Here is a 12,440-nt window from a genome sequence, read left to right as displayed (position 1 = left end):
GCAGATTGATCCTTTTCTTCCTGGCAGGATGAAAGCACATTCTTTTGATAGATAAATTGAGAGCTTGAGATACTTATTTGGAATGTTAAAAGGAGTCCCTGTTTAACAATGTGGTTCAATTCCATCCAGAGGTGCCTCAAAAGAAAGGTCTGGCAATCTACTTCCAAAAAATCAGCCATTGAAAATCCTATGGAGCACAGTTCTACTCTGACACATATGGGGTCACCAGGAATTGGAATCTACTCAACAGCAACTGGTTTGTTAGCTAATATAAACAATATATTTTGTTTGGTTTTTATATAGACCAAGTGTATGCCCCCTTACCCAAACAAAGTCTACCTACATTTACAGTCACTTCTAATAAAATTACAAATATGAGGAGCTACAAAGTAGTGAAAATTGGTATTTGAAACATAATGGGCTTTTAAAGAGCTTCTGTTGAATGTAGGCAATAATGAACATCACCCCCAGAAATTGAAATGTGAATTTCACCCTTCGCCCTTGACCACTTTCTGTTTACTCTTATTGTTCTACTAATTTAGTCAGATCTATAGAGCTAAAGGAGCCCTGGTGGCACAGTGATAAAGAGCTTGGCTGCTAACCAACAGGTCAGCAGTTTGAATCCACCAGCTTCTCCTTGGAAATCCTATGGGGTTTCTACCCTGTCCTATAGGGTCACTATGAGTTGGAATCAACTCAACAGCAAAGGGTTTGGTTTTGATTTTTATTGAGCTAAAGTTAAAATTGGACATTTTATACCTAAAAAGTACATGAATATTCAATACACAGCGATGACTTTGTAAATATTGGTAGAATTTAAATGCAAAAAGCAGAATACAGAGGAGGCAATACCTGAGTTAATCTTGAAAGAAAGGGCAAAATTGCTGGGCTCTGAGAGGCAGCAAAAGATAATACCCTGGCATCATTGTTACAGGGTATTAAAAATATTTTGTGTCCACCAAGGATCTTTAAATAAGATTGATTATATATTTTATAATAAAAATAAACCTACAGATTATAGTTGATAACTGGGAAAAATAAAAATATAGACATTTTTAAACTCATAAAAATAGGTGACAGTTATTGAATTTTACCGGTAGCCAGGCAGTGTTTTTCAGGCACCATCTCACATAACTGTTTAAAGTCCTGCTAGGGAGGATCTCGGACAGAGCTGGAGAAAAATGTAGAACAAAATCCTAACTCACAAAAAAAAGACCAGACTTACTGGCCTGACAGAGACTGGAAAAACTCCGAGAGTATGGCCCCCAGACACCCTTTTGGCTCAGTAATGAAGTCACTCCCGAGGTTCATCGTTCAGCCAAAGATTAGACAGCCCCATAAAACATAATGAGACTAATGGGGTACAACAGTCCAGGGACAAAGACTAGAAGGCAGGAGGGGACAGGAAAGCTGGTAATAGGGAATCCAAGGTTGAGAAGGGACAGTGTTGACATGTCGTGGGGTTGTTAACCATTTTTACAAAATAATATGTGTACTAACTGTTTAATGAGAAACTATTTGTTCTGCAAACCTTCATCTAAAGTATAATAAAAAAAAAGACAAAAAAAAAAAAAGAAAAGTCCTGTTAGGTAGGCACTGCTATTACTTCTCCTTTATGGATGAGAAGGAGTCCCTGGGTAGCGCAAACAGTTAACACTCTTGGCTGTTAATCAAAAAGTTGGAGATTCGAGTCCACCCAGAAGTGCCTCGAAAGACAGGCCTGCTGATCTATTTCTGAAAAATCAGCCATTGAAAACCCCGTGGAACACAGTTCTACTCTGACACACATGGGGTTGCCATGAGTCGGAGTCAACGGTACCGCAGCTAGTTTGGTGTTTGGTAGATGAGGTACCTGAAGATGTGACAAATTTGACACCAGATTTATACCCAGTTCTGAATGACTCTGAGCTCACCCTCCTCACCATGATGCTATCATAAGGCCTCATCTTTATTACCTGTTGTGGATTGAATTGTGCCTCCCGGAAAATATGTGTTGGAACCCTAACCCCTATACCTGTGGATGTAGTCCTGTTTGGAAATAGGGTTTTCTTTGTTATGCGAATGAGGCCATCTCAGTGTAAGATGTGTCCTTAACCTAATCATTTCTGAGTTATAAAAAGAGCAGACCAGACACACAAATGGGGGAAGGCAGATGCCCTGTGAAGATCGCCAAGTAACCAAGGAACGTCCAAGCTTCCTACAAAGAAGGAATTGGCACAGGTGATTCAGACTTTCAGCCTCCAGAACTGTGAGAAAATAAATTTCTGTTCTTTAAAGCCACGCACTTGTGGTATTCCTATTACAGCAAGCAGCACCAGGTAACTAAGACACCCTCCAAAGATAACCAGCAGTATTAAAATCCCCAAGAGTCTGTATCACCAAAGCACATGTAGTATGGGAATGAATTTGTCAGCACAAGTTGTATAAGTGAGTGCCTGGGCTCTCAGATCCCCCTCCACTTTTTACCGCTTTTTTGCATTTGGCTCGTTTCACTTTTTGATGCCTTTATATATCATTTTTCCCCTGCATATTTCCCAAATTATATGCAGACTGCCAAATACACGTTTTTAGTCAATGCATTCGGCTTAATAGAAATGGCAACCAGAAGAAAAGATGTTTTGGTGTTCCAGCATTTTTTAAACTCAGTTTTTTTATGCAGTTGTAATCATCACATATATAATATTGTCCCGCTTTAATTATATCATAAGCATTTAAACATTATTAAACACTTTCAAAAAAATATTTTAATAGTTGATGATATTCTATTAAGTGAATAAACCATAAATCTCTTAAACCAATCCTCTGTTATGTGACAGAATGCTAAATTTGAAGTATGAAGGTTAACCAATTCTTGTTTTAGTCCTAGAGATTCAGAAACTAATCAGCATGCCCTGCTCTCAGAGTTGGTACCTAAAATGCTATTGCAATCAGTAAATTGCATAGCATGTCACACTTGATCAGTTTTTGCCGTATTAACAGTGATTACACGTTTCTCGACTTTCAGAGGGAAGTCAAATAATTGACCACAGCTGGTAATATTTTATTTTACATGGACCGCTACAGCTGGCGGAATTCCAGCCTAACCTTGAGCAGGGCTTTCATTGACTACAAACATTCAGGGACACTGTCTTGTGCTAGCTGGTTTTCTCTCTTCTGCTAACCTTTCTTTCGGTGTCTGAATATTTTCAAAATTAATCACAGCCAGGAGTTACATATCCTTCACTGAGGCCAAAAGAAGACCCAGGATCCTGACAAGCTTTATTCAAGAACAAAAAACAATCCTGTGAACATTTAGGATACATCACAGGCATTTCTACTCAGCAATGTTTTGACCCTGGATTTGATCCCCTCAAGTTTTACAGCTGCTTCACATCAATAACCAAGGACAGTAACTTCAGAGAACATGTTTTGAATGTCAGTAATTCTTGCCACAGAATTTTTATAAGCAAGAATGACATAAAAATGGGAAGGGTAGAAGAGAAATAAAATACCTCTCCTACCACTTAGGTTTACAACCTCTTACTAATCTTTATCATATTTTACCTGAATCAATTGATTAAAAACAAAAGTTTTCTGTGTGTACACACACACGCACACACACACACACTTCTCATATACTCCAGCCTTCTATAATGTATAGTATTAATTTTAAAACTTCAATAAATCAGAATTTTAAAATTTGTATATATATTTTAACTATGTGCATGGCAACGTAAGAGTGATTATAAATTATTTACTTTTAATTTTAAAATGAAGGTTTAAAATGTCTATTTTCATGGGGAACAAATCTTAAACTGCTCTATTTTTAGCAGGCGTCAATCTGTGACACTCAGTATTTTTCAAAATTTTACTTAAAACAAAAAAAGCTAAATCAGCCTCCAGTTTATAGGGGCCATTTTTCATTGCTTCTCCTGGGTTAGTGAGGACATTGCTGTCACACACACAGCACAGCAGGGGCTAGCAGGAATAGCTTTCAAGGTATAAGAAGTTTCATCGTTATTTTATCTCAGGGATTATTGCAATGGCACCTAAGAACTGAGGCATCATTTGGAGTTCAGAACCGTTTATAAATAATTTTTAAGTGGTAAAATATATGTCAAAATTGCAAGTGATTAGTAACAAGAGAGCAACTTCACATAGTTTGAAAAACTAGTAAGTTTATATTACTATGGCAGATCTAATTGCTAGCAAATGCAGCCTTTTTTTTTTTTTTTTTTTTTTTTTTAACTCAGCCTATAAGTCTGCAGTTGCTTCCTTCCACTGGTGTCAAATGGAGCTGTTGTGCTGGTACAGTGTCTTTTGTACTATCACATGTGGGAATTTAGTAACCTTTTCACCATCACAATTAGCAATAACAAAGAGGTATGTATTCATTCGGTATAAATTCCTAGCATTAATACTTGGCCCAGGACTGGTAAAGTTATTAGACTGCTTCATATCTGGTTCATCGTGTTTCCGCCTCGGTAAAATAAGCATTCAGCTAGGGTTCTCATGCTTAAGGCTAGACACCAGTTTGAAGTGCAAAAGGCAACAGGGCCATTTAACTTTAGTTAAGTGTTTTTCCATTAATTAGGCCACACATTCTTACAAGCACCATGGCACACAACTTTGTCCTGAGAAGATTTGCAAGCGTTTTGTGTGTCTTTTGTTAGTTCCAACATACAGCTTAGCCTTGATTTAGCAGACTACAGTTAGACAAGACTTTTCTTAATTGCTTTTCATGCATAGTTGTGAGAAACAGCAGGCAGCCTTTAAGTAAAGTTTCTGTAACTTAAAGAGCCTCCGTTCCTGTGTTTATTGTTGACAATTCAATTAGCGTGCCAACGCAGCTGTGTGCTTTAGAAGGCAGGGTCAACCAGACTGCAGATACAAGTAATTTTATTAACATAGGAAACAGGAGGCAAAATTAACTGTGATGCGTTTATCTTGTGCTTATTAAAGAACACAATGGAGAAGGAAAGATCTAGCCAGTTTTCCCGAATTTAAAGTCATCTTGTGGAAAGTCACAACCTTAAGCCATTTTTCCATTAGCGACTGATGAAAAGTTATTCATTTTCTCACTCTTCAAGTTTTAACAAAAGCCCCACTTGACAACAATGAGATGAAGACCCCATAGTCATGAGAGGTTTTCTTTTAATAAAAAAGTGACTTTTTTTAAGCAAAAATAAATAGTATAAAACTTATATTTTATATGTATTTTATGGTTAATTCAGTCAACGGTAATATTTGGGGTAGCCACAAGCATACAACATTATTTAGGTGCTTGTGATAGTTCAAATGTAATGTGTGAGAGATAGCCCAAATAGTGAGAACAGGTTATATTTAGGTACCAGCCGAGAGGACTTGAGGGGTAACACGGGAGAAGCTTCTGGGAGTAGAATCTGCTCAGTAAGCAAGATTCCAGGGCACAGTACTGGGCCTGCTAACTGAAAGGCTTGAGAAAAAAACTTGGCATTCTGCTCCCCTAAAGATTTACAGCCTTGGACACCCTGTGGGACAGTTCTATTCTGTCCTGTAGGGTTGCTAGGAGTCAGTCGACTCCAGGGCACACAACAATGACAGTATGGGGGCAGTTTCTGGGCAGATGCTCCTGGTTCTGCCAGTGCATTCCCTAGGATGCGTGCTAGAGAGTGATGGTGACTGCCTGGTCTCTGAATTCTGTGATGAGATTGGCCACCACAGCACGTGCGATCCGTCAGACCCTGGTGTGTCACAACCAGAAGCCAGAATAGGAGTCACTCTTCAGAGTTCACGCTCATGCATTGATGACTTCCCAGGTGGCATCACTTACTTCTCAGTGACTTTGGTTTGACTTTGGACATCACAATCGGCTTCCAACTGCAGAAAAGTCTGAAGTGGAGGTAGAGACGACAAAGACTGTAACTTCGCAAGCAAACAGCGTGGTGTAGCTGTTTGTTTGATCTGCCCTATTTAGTAACATAACAAAAATTCTACAAGGGTACAGAATTTGAAAACTGTATACTTTTCTTTCCAGCACTATCAGCAAAGGGAAACCCTGGAGGTGTAGTGGTTAAGAGATAAGAGATATGGCTTGCTAACCAAAAGATCAGCAGTTCAAATCCACCAGGTGCTCCTTGGAAACTCTATGGGGCAGTTCTACTCCCTGCTATATGGTCGCTATGAGTCGGAATCCACTTGGTGGCAATGAGTTTGGTTTTTTTGGTTTATCAGCAAGGTCTCTTGAATCATTCCATTATAATCCTACCACAGTCTTAGCCTCTTGTCCTACCTTTTTAAAAAATGTTTTAATTTTACTATTAATTTTTATTTCTTTAGGGCTTAACACTGACATGTCCAGCAATCCAAAAAGTATTATTTTCACTCATAAAACCCTCATATTGGCTTACCTGTTGTGCTTACAGCTCCTTTTATCATTTCTACCTTCCTCACTCCTGCATTCTTTTTTCTTTTTCCTGGATTAGCCCTCTAGTCAAATACTACTAGATTTCAAAGTAAATATTTCAGGAAATGTGCATGTTAGGGGTGCAGGACAGAAGTCTTACAAAAATAAGACAGAAAACTCCTAGATCACCAATTCTCATCAAAAAATAAAGGGGGGGGGGGGGTCTGAAGAAAGAAGGTCCGAAATAAAATGGAAACTAATTCATGAAAAATCTGGTCGTGGAAAATTTAATATGTCATTCTTCATGTTGATAGTTATAGATGTCATTCTCTAAGAAACTTACTTTGCAGCCTGATGATCTCCTTCCTAGATTCCAAAATTATATCTGCTATAAACTGTTTTTAGAATAATACAATTTTTAGTGCATTTGCAATTACTGATTATGTATCTAAAAAAACCAAACCAATTTCCGTCGAGTTGATTCCGACTCATAGCAACCCAATAGGACAGAGTAGAACTTTCCCGTAGGGTTTCCAAGGCTGTAATCTTTATGGAAGACAACTGCTGCATCTTTCTCCCTCAGAGTGGCTGGTGGGTTCAAACCATCAAACTTTTGGTTAGCAGCCAAGTTCTTAACCACTGCGCCACTGATCACGTATACTACTCTATATTCCTTAAGAAAAAGGTAAGCATTTTTCAGACCAATATGACAAATCACTTCCCCTTTATGGTATAATATCTACTTCAGAGCTATAATGCTACAGACACCACGCACAAATAAGGATTTGTCAGGCATCCTCTACCTCAGATTACGCTGAATTATAGTTGACATTCAGAACTTTCAGTTACACTTGGAAGAAGATAGAAAACCAGATTAGCCAATACTTCTTACTTGCAAAAATGTGTATTTAACTTTCATAAAACATCTCCATCTGAATCTTAAAGTCAAGGTCTTAATCCACAGACAAGCACAATGTTGGCTGCATTTCAGGTATGCTTTAAAAGTCTGGTCTGTTCATTGATTGGAATGATTCAGTGGTGGTCATATAATTGTTCCTCACAGACCACTAAGAAATGTAAACTAACTCAGATAACAAAGTTAAAGCCTGGTTTATTAAGACGGTGTACATATTTCACATACCTAATTCATTCCTGCACTCTCGGGTAGGATTAAAAGATGCAGAATTGTGTCTAAACCCATAATCCTTTTATATTACCTTCAAAGAGATGTCAGCATTGACATATTTATAAATGTATAGCTATATCCATTATAATATTAATAAATATCTTTCTAGGTATTCCTAGTACAACTTTCTGTGATGGTTGCAGCTCCCTGTCAGCTCTTCTACTTAACCCCTCCGTTCCTTTACTAAGAATACTGTGATTCCACATGAAACTCTTCAATTTAACATTTCCTCTTAACCCAGTTTAGAGGCTTTGTCTTGCCTCAGTTAAATTATGGAATGAGGGACCAGTAGTTAGAACCTATACTTATAGCTCTCTTCTAAGTTGTTAGCCTGACCTCCTCGCTGCGAAACATTTCCCCTCTCTCTGGGATGAGGTCTGAGAAGGGACTGTAGTTTCTCCAGCCCTTCTCCAAGGAGAGTTAACACCTGCACCCAAGTATATCTGGAGCTAACTCACCCCTTCCTGAGCTTGAAAGAGAACACTGGTGTTTAAAACTTTGCTAAAACTTACTAACACGATATTCAATGTAAGTTTGAAATATTTCCAAATTTGGTATGAAAATGTAAAATTTAGAACAAATACTTTTTTAAAAAAAAAGCACAGCTTTTATAATTATAGCTAAGTGTTTCATGGGATTTGACATTTTCTTGTGCTAAAAACTACAGTATAAGTTTCCTATAGCAGGAATTATTATTAAATTCTAGAATTATCTATAAATGGAGCTCATTAGATGTCTTCCAGTGATAGATAAGCCTCTAACTTACATGGTTTATATTTGGTTTTACCTGCACTAGACATGAGTTAGTGAGGTTGCATCCAGGTCTATAATGCCATAAAAATCTTGTTTGCCTCTTATCAAAAATCCCTTAAAGTCCTCAAAAAATAAATAAATAAATAAAGTCTGCACAAACAAAAATAAACTCTCAAGGGTCTTATGTATTTATATAAACAAGCTGCATTCCATTTATTGAGTAGCTCACAATTTGTGCCATTCATTTATTTGTGACAGATTAACCAGTCCACTGGAATGTATATTTTATGGTTAAATTGATCTGAGCTAGGTTAATTATGGTGACAACTGAACCTCAATCCAATACTCTGCAGATAGCATCCTAGCGTGACCATATGCAACTCTAAGTTACAGTAGATCAAAGACAAACTTCTGACTGGGAGCTGTTTCAGAATCAATCTGCATGCAAATAAAAAGGCACTCCAGTGAGAGGCACATTAAGATGTTTAAATTATGGGGCATGTGGTATTCATCAAGCAACGAAGGCAGTTGTAAATCAAGTCTCTGGTGAACGGGTTAAACACACAAGTGTTTTAGTGCAGGCGCTACACTTCCTAAGATCTTTTTTTAGTTTTAGCAACTTAAATGTAAGTTTTAAGAAAACAGCAAAGAGTAAATGACATCTTTAGAAACAGCAACTACCAACAATATTTATACAATATTTCACTATTACTGGCATGTCAGCTTTAAAAATAGGTGATAATTAACACTCGGAACACATCTCAGCACATCAAACTGGAATGAATGGGAGAGAGAGAGCAAGAGAGAAATGAAACCAGCAGTTTGAGGGACTTTTTAAAAGAATACCTTTTGTTCTTGCTTCTACTGTAGATTTTATCATTTTGTATTATATGTGGATTTTTCCCTGCTGGATTATCCTATTCCACTTCTTACTTTCAAATCCTAGCACTGAGCCTTAAAACAAAATAGGTGTTTGCTAAACCCATGTGCAACGAAGTGAGCACTCATTTATGCAGGACTTTATTCCTCAAAAATGTGCCTTTGCAGGACCAAAAAAAAAAAAAAACCAAACTCATTGCTGTTGAGTCAATTCCAACTCATAGCAACCCTATAGGACAGAGTAGAACTGCCCCATAGGGTTTCCAAGGAGCGGCTGGTGGATTTCAACTGTCAACCTTTTGGTTAGCAGCCGAGCTCTTAACCGTTATGCCACTATGCAGAACCAGAATATATTACTGGGTGGCTAGATGGGTCTATGAGTAATTGTTTAAAGGAGAACGGTGGAGGGAATGGTTAATATCTCCCTTTCGTGGCTCTTCCTCCCCTTTAAACCTCCCTTTCTCTACTCCAGTCACCGTGTACTTTCCTGCAGATTCTAGGGCCTCTTTGGGCCCAGCTACTTAATATGCTAATTAATACTAAGGAAAAGTTGACTAGATATATTTCATAAACTCTTGCATTTAAAGTAGGTCCTTGAATGGAAAGGTCATGGAAGCTCCATAGACAAATCCAAACTCACTGAGGGGCTGAATTGCTGGGTGGAGGGCTGTGGGAACCATGGTCTAGGGGAACATCTAGCTCAATTGGCATAACACAGTTTATAAAGACAATGTTCTACATTCTACCTCGGTGAGTAGCATCTGGGGTCTTAAAAGCCTGTGAGCAACCATCTAAGATCACTGGCTTCACCCCTTTGGGAGCAAGGGAGAATGAAGAATACAAGATACAAGGAAAAGATTAGTCCAAAGGACTAATGGACCATAACTACCATGGCCTCCACCAGACTGAGTCCAGTACAGCTAGATGGTGCCCGGCTACCATCACTGACTGCTCTGACCAGGTCACAACAGAGGGTCCTGGACAGAGCTGGAGAAAAATGTAGAACAAAATTCTAACTCATAAAAAAAGACCAGACTTACTGGCCTGACAGAGACTGGAGAAACCCCAAGAGTATGACCCCCGGACACCCTGTTAGCTCAGTAATGAAGTCACTTCCAAGGTTCACCCTTTAGCCAAAGATTAGACAGCCCCATAAAACAAAACGAGGCTAATGGGGCACAACAGTCCAGGGACAAGGACTAGAAGGCAGGAGGGGACAGGTAAGCTGGTAATAGGGAACCCAAGGTTGAGAAGGGACAGTGTTGACATGTTGTGGGGTTAACCATTATCATAAAACAATATGTGTACTAACTGTTTAATGAGAAACTATTTTTTTTGTAAACCTTCATCTATAGTACAATTAAAAAATAAAATAAATAAAGTAGGTCCTTGAAGAGAAAGAACACGGTTTGACCCAAAATACTGAATCTCTAGTGGTAAGATTCCAGGCAAAGTCTTATTTAAACACACACTTAAACTTTCTGAGTAGTTATGTCTCTATGACACCAAAACCACTAATTTCAGTAAGTCCAAAAAATGATAAAATAATTCAAAGTACTCAGTAAGCATTTGATCAGGCACACAAGGGTGAGCATACAACAACCTGTGGGCCAAATCCGGACTAGTGACTGTTTTTGTAAATAAAGTTTACTGGAACATAGCCACACTCATTCATGTATGGATTGTCAATGGCTGCTTTCAAGCTACGTGGCAGAGTCTAGTAGTTGAGGCAGAGACTGTATGGTCCACAAAGCTTTAAATATTTACTATTATATTTACAGAAAAAGTTTGACGACCCCTGGATTGGGGTGTTGTTTTTTGTTTTTGTTTTTTTTTTCAGCTGGTTTGTTAGTTATCTTCTGTTGTTTCAGTAGGGGCTACTCCAAGCCCTTATGAGTTGTCTTTATTTCCCAAGGTTCAGTAAAATTTGCCTCTCTTTTGAGAACCCTCAGGGTGTAGACTGGAATGCAGAGCCTGCCTGCACTTATGAAACATAAACACTTTGTCTCAATATAATTTTGGTACTTCTGGAACTCCCTAGGAAATGAAAAACACCAAGAAGCTCTTCTGACAAAATTCAGCTCTTATTGAGAACACGTATCTTCCCAAGTCGTGTCTCTTCACAGACCTAAACTATGAACAATAGTCTATTTGGGGAGCCAAACTTTCACAAGTAACATTAAGAGAAAATTGTTTTACTTGCTTTGGTCTTTTACATGAACTAATCTATAATTTACAATGAATAATAGTAAATTATGAAAACCATTCCACTTAAAAGTTCAAGGGTTAAACAGATTAATCTGGACCAGCATGAAGATATTCAACTTTCTAGAGGTTTACCATCCTCTGTATTTAAAAGTGGTCGGAGTGCCATCTTAATTGATTTGGTTTTCCCATTTCTAAAACGAATCGTAGTATTTGGAATAACCAAAAGTTTGTATTGGTGATAAAAACATTTGTAAAATTGAATGCTATATAGTTTTTCCAAATTTTTATTTTGTTTAAATTGAGTGAGTATTCATCCAGTTTCCTGATCATGCTACTTTCTACTGTTTAGCTGGTGGGGAAAAGAAGAAGAATTTTAATCTTCCATTTGAGCATGAGTTGAGGAGATTTTGAGTCTGGCATCTTATGGACGGAGGAGGGAGAACAGGGAAGGGAGTAGGATCTCTTTTTCTTCTAGGCTTGGTAAGTACTCACTGGAGCCCCGGTCGAGAACTGTGTACCTCACAGAGAGTATTTGGGAGCAAAAAGTGGAATAATCCTGAAACTTGTTGAGCACTTACCATGCCCTAGGCTCTGCTCAACAGACTCTGCCCAGTTCAACTCACTCGATCCTGATGCTTGTCTTGAACTCAGAGAGTAGATTAAATAACCAGTGTGTTGCAAAGCAAGAATTTTAATGAGGTGCCCTAACTCCAAAGGTCTTTTCAAGGTGGGTAAGGGAGCCATTTTGAGTGATTGAATGTCTCAAAATACCATCCCTCAGGACATAGGAGAGTGTGGGCAGCTGTAGTTTCAGGCTGATGGGAAATGTGCAAGAGAAGCTCTCTTCAGAATGTGAAAGTTTTGCTTGATAAAGGACAAGACTGCCTGAACTGGTGATCTAAAAGAAATGGAGAAGAGCTTCATGGATATTGATCAATGGATTTAAAGAATATCAGTTTCTTCTATTTGCTTTGTGTTTTTTTTCTTCCCCCTGGCAATTCTGAATATACTCACTGCAGGCATGTGTTTGATTTAATTAGCCAAGCAAAT

This window comes from Trichechus manatus, unplaced genomic scaffold (genome assembly GCF_000243295.1).
Source record: "Trichechus manatus latirostris isolate Lorelei unplaced genomic scaffold, TriManLat1.0 scaffold00037, whole genome shotgun sequence".
Lineage (NCBI taxonomy): Eukaryota > Metazoa > Chordata > Mammalia > Sirenia > Trichechidae > Trichechus > Trichechus manatus.
The sequence above is the reverse complement of the archived record's forward strand: the minus strand, read 5'-3'. Positions refer to the sequence as shown.